Source organism: Bison bison, unplaced genomic scaffold (genome assembly GCF_000754665.1).
Source record: "Bison bison bison isolate TAMUID 2011002044 unplaced genomic scaffold, Bison_UMD1.0 scf7180017864266, whole genome shotgun sequence".
NCBI classification, from domain to species: Eukaryota; Metazoa; Chordata; class Mammalia; order Artiodactyla; family Bovidae; genus Bison; species Bison bison.
Genome location: NW_011494838.1, coordinates 6,418,052 through 6,431,284, shown reverse-complemented (window position 1 = coordinate 6,431,284; position 13,233 = coordinate 6,418,052). Strand labels below are relative to the sequence as shown.

Below are 13,233 nucleotides of genomic sequence, written 5' to 3'. Positions count from 1 at the left end.
GGAGGGAGGGAGGGAGCTTTATCCTGCTGCAGCAGCTTCCAGCCTCAGAAGCTCCTAAATAGAACCCTTCTCTTCCTCCTGGGCCCCTGCTAAGCAGAGGGTCTGAGAAGACTCTCACATACCATGGGCTTTAATCTCATCATATGAGAAAGGAGGGAAGCCCAGAAACTGAAAGGGACTTGACCACTGACACCCAGGGGAACTGGGACCAAACCCCAGGATTCCTGGCTCCCAGGCCTGACCACTGGATGGCCCAGCCCCTGGCTCCATGAGGTCTTTACTCACAGGATGTGCTGGGGATTGCCCTAAACACACTCCAGCTGCAAATAAAGCGGGGAGAGGATGTGTGCTAGGGATTAAGGTACAAGTCTGTTTATTTCTGTTTGTGTAACAGACATCTAGGTAGCATTTGCTGATCTATATGCTCTACAGACTGTAGCTCTTGGAATCCTGATAGCAATCTCCTAATAAGCAACCCAGTGAAGTGGGTCCCTGCAGGGTGGTACAGAATATCACCAGTCTCCCTCCCCATGTGCTGTTCATTTGGTCAGAAAACATCTACTCAACTATGCTTTCTATAGTTGAGAAGACCAAAAAGATGAACAAGACACATTCCCTAGCTGTCAGATAAAGGTGTTTTATTTATTTTCTTTAAATAAATGGGACTAAGCTATGAGGGGACAGTGTACCAAGGAAGACTTCTTGGGGGAGGTGATATTTGAGTTTTATGAGCAAGGGAGAAAATGAAATATAAACTCAGAGAACAGGCAATTTAAAAAAAAAAAAAAACAATTCAGATTGTGGAAAAACATCAGGATTGTCTCTTAAGAGCAATGAGAAGCCAAGGCTTTCAACAGGACAGTGACAAGATCTAATTTGTGTTTTGGAAAAGATCACTGTTTACTGTACAGAACAGGGTTGGCAAACTTTTTCTGTAAAGGAACAATTAGGAAATATTTTAAGTTTTGTGGCCCAGATACTCATTGTTGCTGCTACTCAACTCTGCTTTGGCAACATGAAGGTAACCAGACAATACATACCTGAGGGTATGAGTGTGACCGTGTTTCAATAAATCTTTATGGACACTGACATTTGATATTCACATAATTGTTACATATCATGAAATAGTCTTCTTCTTTTGATTTTTTTCCCAATGATTTAAACAAGTAAATGGGTTTGCAGACCATACAAAAAACAGGCAGAAGCTAGACTTGGCCCATGAGCTATATATCAAACAGTATAAAGAAAGGATAATGAGAAGAGGTATGAAGAGCAGTTAGGAGACAGATGTAACAGCTCAAGGGAGCTTGGACAGAGGTGAGGCAGTAGGGCATTATGAGAGGTGAAGACGTTTGAGTCATTTTAGAAGTGAAACCAACAAGGTTGGCTGACTGAGAGAACGAGAGGCAAGGGAAGGGAAATATCGAAGATATTTCATCGCTTGAATAAATGGGTGAATGATACTCTGGTTTTCTGAGATGGAGGAGATAGGGGTTCAGGGAACAAAGCATTCACTGGTAGTACACTCCCTCACAGCAGAGAGAGAAACACAGGGTCCCTGTAGGTTGCCAGATAAAATACTGGCTGTCCAGTTAAATTTGAATTTCTGATCATTGGAGAGTCATTTTTAGCATAACTACATCCCAAATATTGCATGGGACATATGGGAGGTAGTTATACTAGGCAAGTATTCATTGTCTGAAATTCAAGTTTAACTGGGCATTCTGCTTTTTATTTTTTGCATTTATTTTTGTGCACAAAATATGCCAACCCTACCAGGGGGGTATGAGCATTTGGTAGGGGGAGGGGGAAGGAGAAAGAAGAAAGAAAAAAGAAACCTCTACCTAAGCCTTGAAGGAAAAGAGAAGGCTCCTCAGAAGAGGTCATGGCTGAGCGAAGGCTAGGAGATGGCAGGGAGCAGGAAAGCATGCTCAGCAGAAGGAATATTTCCTTTCTGGAGTCAGTTAGCGGGAATACGCCCGGTCCCCCCCGAAATCTGTCCCCAGTGAGGCCAGAGCCCCAGATGCCACCAGGAATGTCAGGACGTGAGCCTGCAGAGGTTCCCAGGGGCTACTGCACCCAAGCTATCCAGGCACATAACAAGAATTTGGTACATCTGTTAAAGTACAGATTCCCAGGCCCCTCCTGAGTGCCTCTGTAGGTCTGGAAGGGAAAACCTGGCTTCTAAGGTGATTCTGATTTAATGGGCTTCCCTCGTAGCTCAGTCGATAAAGAATCTGCTTGCAATGCAGGAGACCCAGGTTTGATTCCTGGGTGGGGAAGATCCCCTGGATAGGAAAAAGTGAACTAAGAAATATGGGACCTTTACCACCGACAACCCCTGGAAGACTACACAGTCGCTGCTGGCTCTGAAGACTTGAAAAGAGTAAACCAGGTAATCAGAGCAGAGGCAACAGAGCACAAGCCTACAGCCTCCCTGGGGCCTCCTAAGGAAGGGGACTCGGTTCACTGGAAGGCAGCATGGTGTCCAGCCTGCTTGTCCAACGCCCCTTGGGGCTCCCCAACAGTCCCTGGGCATCTGGCACCTGGTTCTCGGGGGTGCTATCTCTCAGTTCCTGCAAGGAGACCAGCTGACTCCATGCCTCTCCGGGCCACCCTGCCCCCTTCCCCCCTCCTCCGCCCACAGCCACCACTGAAATGATTCCCCCAAATGCAGCTATTACTGTGACTGGAAATCTCTTTACTGCTGATTCTGCTAATGGAAATGTTCCTTCCTTTTTCGGCTGCTTGCAAAGCCCCTCGTGACCCCCCCCCCCCCTCCGGGTGCCTGAGAGCAGGGCTTTGTCAGCCAGCTGCCACCAGAAGGGAGAGGGCTCTGCCTGACTCCCCGCCTCCCTCCCCAGCACCCACCTGCCTCAGGCTCAGCCTCCCAGCTTCTCTGGCCAAACTGTCCTCACACAACCCCGGAGTCCCCTGTTCCCGGGCTCCCGGAGAGGGAGCAGAGATCAATGGTCAATTTCATCCTTTTTCCGCCTTGCTGCAGGAGTGGAAAGAGGGGGAAGGGAAAAGGGAATTTGCATTCATTATTTATTCATACCTCCACCTCCTTCCATAAAAAGGATTCCAGGTGGCTAAGAGGCACGGAGCACAAACTGTGCCAGACGCCGAGCTGGGTGCTCTGCGCGCACCATCTCCGTAAGGATCTTATGGCTTTCGTGTAAGTAAAACTGAGCATGGAGCCGGGCCTGGACTACAATTTCAGTGATGGGGGCAGGGGAACACTCCAAAAATAATGATCGCAGCCACTCAGGGAACTGACTGCCATGTTACCGTCACGTTTTCATGGGCAGAGACTCAGAGATGTGGCATACTGAGTCTACAGTCGAAACGTAGCACCGCCAGGGTTTGACCCCAGCGCTTTGGGTCTTCGAGCTGGGATACCCTGTCAGAAGAGCTGGCCTAGAGGAGGCTGGATTTTGCTGGGACTTAGCTGTGCTGCATGCGTGCTAAGTCACTTCAGCCGCGTCCGACTCTGCGATCCTATGGACTATAGCCTAACAGCCTCCTCTGTCCATGGGATTCTCCAGGCAAGAATACTGGAGTGGGTTGTCCCTGCCCTCCTCCAAGGGATCTTCCCAACCCAGGGATCTTACGTCTGATCTGCATAGGCAGGTAGGTTCTTTACCACTAGCACCACCTGGAAAGCCGTTGGCTTAGCTGTGGAACCCTGAAAAATGTACTTATTTTTGCTAGGTAAATGAGGGTGTTGGGCTGGATCTCAAAGGCATTCTTTGAGCCAGTTCTAATATTTTAGGAGAACCATACACTATTTATCAGGATTTTTACAGCATCATATATAAATATTATATAGATCCCATATGTATAGATAATACAGAACAAATTTCATAATTTCATTTTCAAGGCGAGAATATTAAAACGGCACAATACTGCTAGAAGTACTAAGGCAACAAAAGTCAACTTGGGGTGAAGGGGAGAAATGACAAGGAGGTTTATGGAGTCAAACTGGGGCTGTGAATCAGACAACAGATGCCTGAGAATTTCTAGAAAAAGAATGTAGAGCTTCTCTAAGTTCCTGGAAGGCCTAGGCAGTAGGTCCCCTAGTGTGACAGTACGTCCCTGAGAAAGTGAGCAGACAGAGGAGGAGGAAGGAGAGAGGTAGAGAGCGGGTGGGGAAGGAGAAAAGTCTAGAAGGCACAGCAGTCTCAGAACTTGCTCTTGGAGTAGTCCAGCGGTAATGAAGCACGGCGAGAGAGAATGAGACACAGCTCGGCGCCCTCCTGGCAAACCGGCAAACCCTGGGCGACGCTGAGTCAGCTCCTGGCAGCCCAGAAACAAGGTGTGCAGTCCCTCGGGCCTGAGAGGCTGTCACACCTGAAGTTGCATGGTAAGAAACGTCTGCAACTTCTTGGTAACGAGAAGAGGAAGAGATAAGAAGTACAAGAGGTTGTCGAGGAGCTGAAAACTCAGGAGCACTGCTAGTTCTGTGCCTCTCTGGAATGGCAGAGGGAGCACGGGGTTTGCAACCAGGCAGACCTGGGACTGGACTCAGCTGTAGGACAGCTGTGTGATCCTGGGTATGTTCCTTAGCTCCTCTGGGCCTCCACGGTCACCTCCAACATGAGATGAGTCCTAGCTGGCTTTCAGCACTATGGGGAGGAGGAAATAAAATAACAGACGTGCCAGCCCTGCATCCAGGACAGAGTTGCTGCTGCTGCTGCTAAGTCACTTCAGTCGAGTCCGACTCTGTGCGACCCCAGAGACGGCAGCCCACCAGGCTCCCCCGTCCCTGGGATTCTCCAGGCAAGAACACTGGAGTGGGTTGCCATTTCCTTCTCCAATGCATGAAAGTGAAAGTGAAGATGCTCAGTCGTGTCCAACTCTTAGCAACCCCATGGACCGCAGCCTACCAGGCTCCTCTGTCCATGGGATTGTCCAGGCAAGAATACTGGAGTGGGTTGCCACTGCCTTCTCCCCAGGACACAGTAAGTGTTCAATAAATGGTCAGTCTTTTCACAGCCTACCTCATGCCAGAATGGTAAAGTCTGGAATACCAGCTCCCCCTACCCCAGTGGCCTAAGGTGGGAGGAAGACACATCAGACTTGGAGTCAGGAGACTGGACTTCCCCTGAGAACAGTCAGGGGCTCTCTGCTTGGCATAATGCAAAGGTGCTCATTCATTACCTGGCTTCCGTGATTCTCAAGGAAAGGTCTTCCCTAAATCCAACTCTCTCTTCTAATCAAGTGCTCTCCTTACTCACCCTACACACACTACTCAGAATGATAAGGAGGCAGAAGAAGGTAGAGGCAGTAGCTGCAAGAACTCAGAAGAGGGGAGGTTTAACGGAAGAGGTGGCATTTCAGCTCAGCCTGAATGGAGAAGTGGAGTTTCAACACCCCTCCAGTTCTGCAGTGTGGATTCTGTGATGAGACTTGGCAACCCCAAGTTTCTAGTCATCTAAGATCCCTGAACACCTAGGATGTGCCAAGCCCAGGGTGAGTCATTGCAGCCCCCGAGATGAAGGAGGGATGTTCTCTGCCTATGGAGATCCCAAACAAGCAGCACAAGACAGACAAATCCGTGAGCTCAGCTCTCCTTCTGCCCTAAGCCACCATCGATGCTCACCTGAACAGTCTCCTAGAGATCTTCCTCTCCCATCACTGCCCTCTGGACAGCAGCCTGAGCAATTCCTTTAAGATAGAAGTCAGATGGGGATACCTTCTGGCTTAAAGTCCTGCCTGGCTCTCCATGGGACTCAGAACAAATGCCCAAATGCAATTTCCTCTCCTGTCCTTCCCACCCACTCCCACTCACTCCACTCTGGCCATGCAGGCCTCCGTGCCAGCCCTTGAACCCTCCGGGCGTGCTCTGGAGTCAGGTTTGTGCTGGAGCCATTCTCTACTTGCAATACTCTTCCACATACGTGCTTGGAGACACTTTTGTGGCCCTCAAGTCCTAGTTCAATCCTACATTCTCAATAAGCAATCTTTTGACTCTATAAGCCATCTTTTGATTCTATGTAATATCAAAACCGATTTCATCTCCAAAATGTCCAGTTTCTTTTTTCCGTAGAATCACTTCTCACATACTACATAATTTTCTTATGTATTACGTTTATTTTTATCATCTTCTCCCCAACAGACATACACCTATACACACGCACATGCGCACACATGTATTTGTGGATACGAGCTCTCTCAACACAGGGATCCAGGTCTCCTGTTCTCCCATACATCTGAAGCACCTGGAGCAGTTCCTGGCAAGCTCCAGGTAGTTCTAAGGGACTGGCCACTGTCACACCCAGTCTTTATATCACTAGTGGGCACCAAGGCCCAGACTGTCCAACTTCAGTGCCAAGAGGTCAGGAAAGGCTTCAGAGGTAAGTTGATATTTGAATTCAGCCTTGAAAGGTAAGAAAGAATTTTCCCAGGGCCTTTGGGGCAGAGTTATAGAACAAGGAGGAAGGGGTCTTATCACAGGATAGTCTGAGCAGAGTCTGATCATGAACCTTGTAGCTCAATCAGAAGCTCGAACTTCATACTAAGAATAATGGGGAACCAGCAAATTAGGAGAAGGAAATGGCAACCCACTCCAGTGTTCTTGCCTGGAGAATCCCAGGGACGGGGGAGCCTGGTGGGTTGCCGTCTATGGGGTCACACAGAGTCGGACAAGACTGAAGCGACTTAGCAGTAGCAGTAGCAAATTAGGAGATGACAGCCATGATCAGGTTTGGGCTTTGAATGAAATCCCTGTCTCCAAGTACAGAGGATGGATTAGGGAGGATAAGACCAGAGGAAGAGAGACCAGGGAGTTGACAGCTGAAATTGTAGTCAGGAGAAGTGTTGAGATCTGAGGCTGCCAGCGGCCTGACAGCAAGGATTGAGCAAGGGTGCCTTCTCAGGTGAAAACCCTAATGGTTTGTAACATACAACATCCTTGTCAATGTTTGACTCACAGAGGGGCTGCCTGCATGTTCTAGTATGCCAGTAAGGAAGCTTTCAATCCCGAATCTTACTTTGGGTAGTCACTACCCGCCTCCCAATCCGAAGAGAAGTCTTCATGGGGGGGTGGGGGCAGTGCTATCGTCCTAAAAAAAAAAAAAAAAAAACTGTAGACATCATCGAGGAGCCAGGGAGAGGAGAGCAGAGCGCAAGCAATGGGGAATAGAGCCAGTCCTGCCAAGCACTGCTGCCTGCCTCCTCCTGGGGCAGAGATGCTGCAGCTCTGCTGGGAGGAAAGACAAGCCAGCTCTCTCTCTCATGATAGTTAATCTTCTGTTGCCACTAGCTGGTCAGTATGAGAACTTGGGAAAGTATCAGTTTTGCAAAGGAAGTGTCTCTATAACGCTGCTCCACTTTAAGGTTAAACCTGGCTTTCTTTTCCTGGTAAACAGCAGGCTTCTGCTTACCCTCACCAGTAGCTGGACTGAAGAGCCATGAGGCTTCCTCCTTCCCCCAGCACAAAACCCACCGGCTCAGACTCTCAGGAGAGACTAGAGCCAACCAACTGGACACCTGGGCAGGAGAACAAATTCGACTTCCCTAGAAGGATCTCTTACTCCTTAGATATTTTAGTTTTGGTTTGTTTTACAGGAAGAGGAGGAGAGTCTTGGGGCACCTTATTATCGTCAGCCAAGTTGCACACCTGAGATGGATCTAGCCCAGATCCACGTGTCAGTCGTTAGTGTGATGAAGGAAACGGGGTGGGATTCAAGACCACTGGGTTTAAGTTTGAACAGCTGGCCCTTAGGTAGGCTTCTTCCCCTGTCTGGGCTCCAGTGTTACCATATAATATGGAGGGGGTGGGTTCAGTGCCTCTGAGAGTCTGTGATGCTGTGAGCTCAAAACTGATGGTCATGGGACCAGTCTTCACAGCTCCTCTCAAAGAAGCCACTGCTATTCTCCATCATTCTCTCTCCCCAGCATATTCACACCAGCCCACGGCAGCCAACGTCTAGTTTACAGCCAGGCAAGGAGGTGAGAAGCAGGAGGCTTTGCCTGCCAGAGGCCTAGTCAAAACTACTGCTGGACTTGCTGTAAATTAAAATTATTGAATGATCTTGCAGTCTGAAGGCCCCATTCAGGAAAATGATGGAGCTCTGGATCACAAAAGCTTGCAGAGCTGTGCTGTCAAGCTGGCTGGGCCTCCTGACCCCCAAAAACAGCAAATCTGGACGGTCTTGACTCAACCTGGGCCTCTGAGAGCTAAAATGGATCCTCCTCTCACCCTGCCCCAGCACTCTCTCCATAACATGGTATAATGGTCCTTTGCTATCGACGGAGAATTGATTCCAGGACCTGACCTGCTTCCAGAAATCTAGGGATGTGGCGGTCCTTTATATAAAATGGTGTAGTGCAGTCAGATGATTGAATCTTGAATGTAAAAACTATGGCCAGAGAGAGCAGATTGTACTTTTTAAGGGCAGATAATACACCTGTCTCTGCCCTAATTATTAAATAGACTTCATCAGATTTGAGCTGGCAAAGGAATGGAGACAGAAAGAGGAAAGAAAACAAAGTGGAGGGGAAAAAACTCAGATCAGAGGGCACTGAACCAGCCCCCTTATTAACAATGTCCCAGAAACCTGGACCATCACAGCCGGATGGGACCTTGAAGTCTGAGTGCTACTGAAATATTTTAGTGATAAGGGGCCTGGAGGTTAAATAATATTTTTTAAGCGTAACTTTGTTTAAAGACATCAAATTCACCCTCTGATCCACTCCACCTCTCATCTCTCCCCTTTACCCATACAGGGGAAAAAAAAACAACACTGGAATTGATTTTAATGAATATTCTGTGGTCAGAAATCCGTACAGAAAGCCCAGCTTATTCTATTTGGTTTTTCTTCCTACTTAATGACTGGTATCAACCGTCAGGATCAAACCAGAAACCAGAAAGGGCAGACAGCCTCAATGCCTCTGGTCCCTTCCCCCAAATGCCTGCCAAATAGTTGTGTGGTGCCTTGCTTGAAGGCTTCCTCCCATGAGAACCCTGTCATCACTAAAGGTCAATGCTTGGTTGTCCAACACGTCCTCCTGTCCTGTTGCCCTCCACACCCTTGGTATTTGCACCTTTAGGACATTGCTTAGAACCAGACAGGAAAAAAAAAAAAAAAAAAGCCCTCCTTAGGCTAGTGGCCTGTCCTAGGGCTAACCTCCTGTTGCTAGCAACCCTTCTATCTTAGTGCCCCGTCCCTCGGTCCTGGAGGTTTTTCTCTTTTTCCGTGTCCATTTTTGTCTGTATTTTAAGGAATCTTTGCAGAACTGACCAAACTGGCATTTCAGAGCTTCTTCGTCTTCCCCTCAAGCTGATCAGCTTCCTGCAAGGAGCATCCTTTCGGGACAATGCTTCAGGACACTGCCAGATCTACTTACGCAGATCCTTTTAAAGACACACTGCTGGATGGTTTTTCTTCTCGAGACACCCTCCCCCAAAGACAAAGCAATATTCCTCACCTGTGTGATTTATAACACAAGCAAATTAGTAACAGATGCTGGCAGTGAGCGGTTTACTCCGTTTTATCTCTTTTTCCCCCTTTCACTGAATCAAGGCTGGTGGTAAACAGTCCAGCCCGGCCGCTATCAAGCACAGGAAGAAGGATGCCATTTCCCTGCCAGTGGGCATGAAAGCTAAATCCACAGGCACACTCTGGGGCTGCCTGGGGGCTGAGGAGAACTGCGTGATACGCCTGTTCGCCTCAGAAGCCCTGCACTGACAGTTGTCCCTGTTCGAATTCCTTCTTTCCGTGGGTCCTTCCTGACACCCCCATGCTACCAGCAAAGAAAAGGAGAGAGTGAGAAGCAAGAGAAGTTAAGTCAGACTTACAGAGCAGATCAGGGCACTTCAAGTTCATAGAATCTTTACACCAAAGGATTATTTTAGGGCTCATCCACCCACTCATATTACAGCATGAAAGAACTGAAGATCTGGGGATAAGTGACTTGTTCAAGGTCACAATGGGCCACAGCTGAGAGTTCCAGGTCCTAACAGGCATCAAGTGCCCAAGCTGTACTGCAGCATTCAATGTCTCCCCCAGCCCATCCTCCATGGCTCATCCTATTTTTTCCTGTCCAGGAAGTGTCCCCAGCTTTCTCTGAGTCTCAAGAGATATCTTCCCTCCTTGATTTTACAGAAAGTGTCCTCTCTATCATTCCCTGGCACCACTGCATAGGATGCCCTTTGACATCCCATGAGTCATGAAACTTTGAGTTGGCAGGGTCATTGGAGGTCATTTAACTCATGCCTGATTCTCACACTCTCATACTTCAGCACACCAATGCAGCTAAGTTCCCTTAGGAAAGGTTCTTGTGTTGATCGTTGCATTTCTCTTCAAGGCTCTGCTCTATGCCCTACATAAGTGTAACCAGCCCCTCGATGCATATTTGGCTCAAGATGGCTTGAGTTTAGCAATTACCGAGAATGTAGGTGTCTGGTGGACTGAGACTCCAGTCCCAGGTCTGCATTTACTCACACTAAGACCTTGGACTAGGCATCTGGCCTCTCTAAAGAATGTTGCCTAATCTGTAAAATGGGAATCAATTACAGCAGTGCCCCCTCCCCGATATTCCATGTGAGTAAATAATAAAAGGCAAGAGTAAAGCTCTTTGCACCACATTAAGGAGCAACAACTATCTGCCATTCCTTGATCAAGTTTGAGGAAATTCACTTTATCCGTGCCAGCAACTCAGACTCTAAAGAAGAGGCCCAGACACAGAAATCTGGGGGAGGGGTGGTATTTCACCTCTGAGAGAACTTCCGCCTACATAAAGCAGGCTGGAACATGAAGGGAAGATTAGAAACACGGGGAAGAATAGACCTGGAGAAAAGTCTTTTATGTCTGGGCACTCCCAATAATACAGCCAATAGCTCAAACAAGAGAGGCAGAATGGAGGGAGGGCCGGCCAGGGATGCCACTGACTTTGGTGAGTAGGGATAGTAGAAACGGTGTGCAGATGAACTTGAAGGTCCCCCACCTGGACTGGGAGTAAAGTGGGAACTCGACCTTTCACCTTGTTCGCCCCCACCTCCCCTTAAGGCCAGGGACAATTTACCACTACCAGCTCTGGGTCCACAACCCTAAGCATGGCCCAAAGGCTTTGGCAGACACCATCACCCCCTAGTGGTGGCTCCACACACCCCACTATCGGCCACGTTCAGCATTTACCGACTTTGCATGCACATCTGTGGCACATGCCATCTCCAAATCGCTGGAACTGGCAACCTAAGAGTGAAAGACGCATTCAACTCGCTGGAGACAAACACGAGACAACGATGTTTAGAAGGTCTGAGGACAGGAATGGTGGGATGGGGCTGCCTGGGGACCCTGGGGGAGATATGGCCATAAATGACTCATAGTACCCCCTCCTTTCACCCCTCATTTTCAGCCAGCCTGGCCCTCCCAGAGCTCACTGTGCGCTCTGTGTTTACACGCAAACAGTGGAAGACCAACACAAACAAAAAGCCCACGTCTCCCTACACAGCTCCTGCTATACTTGGCCATCTGGCGACTACCTCGCTAGCCAAATCCCTGGCAGGAGTGCCTTGAGCTGCCAGTCCAGGGCTCTGGGGGAGGAAGAGGAGGAGGAGGGGGCCCCTGAACCCCCAAAGGCCCCGAGCCACCCAGGAGGGCGGCGCCCCGGCACTCCACATCAGGCCGTCTCCGCCGGGCTCAGCCGCCTGCGTCAGAGAAGGCAGAAGGCTCCAAGTGGAGGGTACCAAGAGACTCTCGGGCTGAAGCGTGGGTCCTGGGGGATTTGAGTCTTTCAGTTCCTCACTCAGCCTGCCCCAGGCTCCCTGGCATTCATTCCCTCTTGAAAGCCAAAGTTTGAAAAGGCAGGAGCTGCCAGCTCCAGGAATTCTGGGATGACTCCTGTACCTGGGTGGCCCGGTCCTCACATCCAAGGGGAGCCGGAATGCTCTGGGTTCTTACCTCCAAGTCATGCCATACGCAATGTTCCCCGTTTCCCCCTCACTTGAACAGCTTTTTAGGGGGATTCCCACTCCCGACCTCTCTGGACAACCCAGAGGAGAGAGATCAGGAGGCTGGAGGGAGAAGGTTGGGACTGGAAGTGTAGAAGGCACACCTTCCATTTCTCTGGAAGGGTCCTTCCCTGCCTGGGGTCATAGGAGCTCTTCAGCGTAAGCAACGCCAGCCGCATCGCCTTATTGGAAAAGGGCATCCCACAAGTGCACGTGGGAAGGGTCACTGGGGTGTGCAAGCGTGTGTGTGAATGTGTATGTGTCCACGCAGGGGTGTGTATGCTTGAATTTGTGTGTGTGTCGAACGCAAGACACGCCGCCGCGGGAAGTCCCCCTGGGAACCTGCAAGGCGGTCTCCCGCCTAGCATCCCAGAAAGCATGGCAGGCTCAGGTTACAGCCAGCCTGGGAGAGCCCGAGGCACAAACTCAGACCACGAGAGGGCCTGGCACTCGCTCAGATCTCCAAAAGGCAAGCAGGAAAGGCATGGGGGGCGGGGTGGGGGGGGGCGGTCTCTGGACAGAGGAGTCCGGTCCATTGATTACTCTTTGGGGGTTCTTGGGCGAGCAAAGAGTTAACCTCAGAGGTTCAAGCCCGGATCCTGTAGCCATGTGACCTCGAAGGCCCATCCCGAGGTGCCTAAGCCGAGCCGGACCCCGCTGAGGCCAAGGACCCGGGAACGGGGTATCTGGAGTCTGCGTGAACCCCAGCGCCTTCCCGGAGCTGGCTTTGGCCAGACTCCGACAACCAATCGCACCCCGCGCCCCCAAGAGGGGAGGGGAGAGAGAGCGATGAGCGAGCGCGGGAGAGCGAAGGGGGAACAACATTTTTGTAAACGCTCTCCGAGATAATTAAGCTATCAATTACCCGGGTGGGAATCAGCTGTGCTTCCCGCAGCTCCACGGAAGGGCCGACTCCTCCGGGATTCGCGCCGGGAACCAGCAGGCAGCAAGCTGCTGGCGAACTTTCTGATTAACTTTTCCGTTTGAGCCCCCACCCCCACCCCTTGCCTCTCTCCTCCCCAGGTCACACCTTTAAGTTATTATTATTAGCGCAGTGAGTGAGCTTCGAGGACTAACCTGCTCTCCATTGGGAGGGGTTAGGAAGGCTAATGCGACAAGGCGATGGAGGGAGAATCAGAAAGTAGAGACCTTGGGTTCTGAACCCCAGGGCTCAGACACCGCTCAATCCTCCCCGGCCCCATTTCACGATGGCTAAAACTGACGCCCAGAGAAAGGAAGCGACTTGGCCAAGGTCACCCAACCCACAGGGAAAC

At 50.0% G+C, this 13,233-nt stretch overlaps 1 protein-coding gene across 1 annotated transcript in view; it reads right to left on the bottom strand.

Annotated features, from left to right (window-relative positions):
- LOC104994778 (astrotactin-2-like) overlaps positions 1-13,233 on the bottom strand; it is a 450,679-nt gene that overhangs the window by 436,727 nt on the left and 719 nt on the right. The window lies entirely within an intron of this gene.